Raw genomic sequence first — 1294 nt, 5'->3', positions numbered from 1 at the left:
ACATAAATCGGTTACAAAGACAACGACCAGCTCGTCTTCTCGTCGATAATCCCACACCAGTCACTATGGAACAACCTAACGGACCTGATCCGCGACCGCGATACATTGGTGATGGAGATGCACCCAACACTCATACTCAATGTGCTGGAATCATCCCTCCTGCTGTGCAGAACAACAACTTCGAGATCAAAAGTGGTCTCGAAGAACAACAACTTTGAGATCAAAAGTGATCTGATCTCCATTATCCAAAGGAACAAGTTTCACGGGTTGCCTATAGAGGATCCACTCGATCACCTGGATGAGTTCGACCATCTTTGCAGTCTCACCAAGATCAATGGAGTAAGTGAGGATGGTTACAAGTTGCGACTCTTCCCATTCTCCCTAGGAGACAAAGCTCATCAATGGGAGAAAAATATTCCCAAGGGATCCATCACCACTTGGGACGACTGCAAGAAAGCCTTCTTGGCCAAGTTCTTCTCTAACTCCAGAGCAGCACGTCTCAGGAATGAAATCTCCAGCTTCACTCAGAAAAACTCATAATTATTCTGCGAAGCCTGGGAGCGTTTCAAGAGTTATCATAGCCAATGCCCAAACCATGGATTCAGCAACGAGTCACTGCTGAGCACTCTCTACCGTGGCGTACTTCCGAAAATCCGCATGCTGCTTGACACTGCTTCTAACGGTAACTTCCTGAACAAAGACGTTGATGAAGGATGGCAGCTAGTCAAAAATCTCGCCCAGTCTGATGGCAACTACCATTACGACTATGATCACACAGTTAGAGGAGATGCTGGCTCCGAGGAGAACTACAAGAGGGACCTCAAGACTGTCAACGAAAAGCTTGATCGCCTCTTACTAAGTCAGCAGAAGACCATCCACTTCGTATCTGAGGATGACCATTTCCAAGTTCAAGATGGGGAGGGTAATCAATCTGAAGAGATCCGCTATGTCCAGAATCAAGGTGGATACAACAACGGTTACAACCCCTATAAGACGAACCCAAATTTGTGTTATAGGAGCACCAACGTTGCAAATCCCCAAGATCAAGTGTACCCTCCTCACAGCAACAACAAGGTCAACAAAAACCTTTTGTGCCTTACAATCAAGGATTCGTGCCTAAACAACAATTCCAACAAGGTTATCAGGCTCCCTCAGGACCACCGCCAGGATTCCACCCTCAACCAGTTCAGTCTACTCTAGCTCCTGATCAAGAAATGAAACAAATGATGCAACAACTTCTTCAGGGTCAAGCTAGCGGTTCTCTGGAAACTGCCAAGAAGCTTGCTGAACTCAG

At 46.4% G+C, this 1294-nt stretch overlaps 1 non-coding gene across 1 annotated transcript; it reads right to left on the bottom strand.

Moving 5' to 3' along the window:
- Positions 1 to 495: 495 nt before the first annotated feature.
- On the bottom strand, positions 496 to 602 carry LOC147941504 (small nucleolar RNA R71). Its single transcript, XR_015562967.1, has one exon. It is a non-coding gene; the product is annotated as a small nucleolar RNA R71 (small nucleolar RNA).
- Positions 603 to 1294: the final 692 nt, after the last annotated feature.

Source organism: Camelina sativa, chromosome 7 (genome assembly GCF_030686135.1).
Source record: "Camelina sativa cultivar CO46 ecotype springtype chromosome 7, ASM3068613v1".
Lineage (NCBI taxonomy): Eukaryota > Viridiplantae > Streptophyta > Magnoliopsida > Brassicales > Brassicaceae > Camelina > Camelina sativa.
This window is presented reverse-complemented; position numbering and strand designations above follow the sequence as displayed.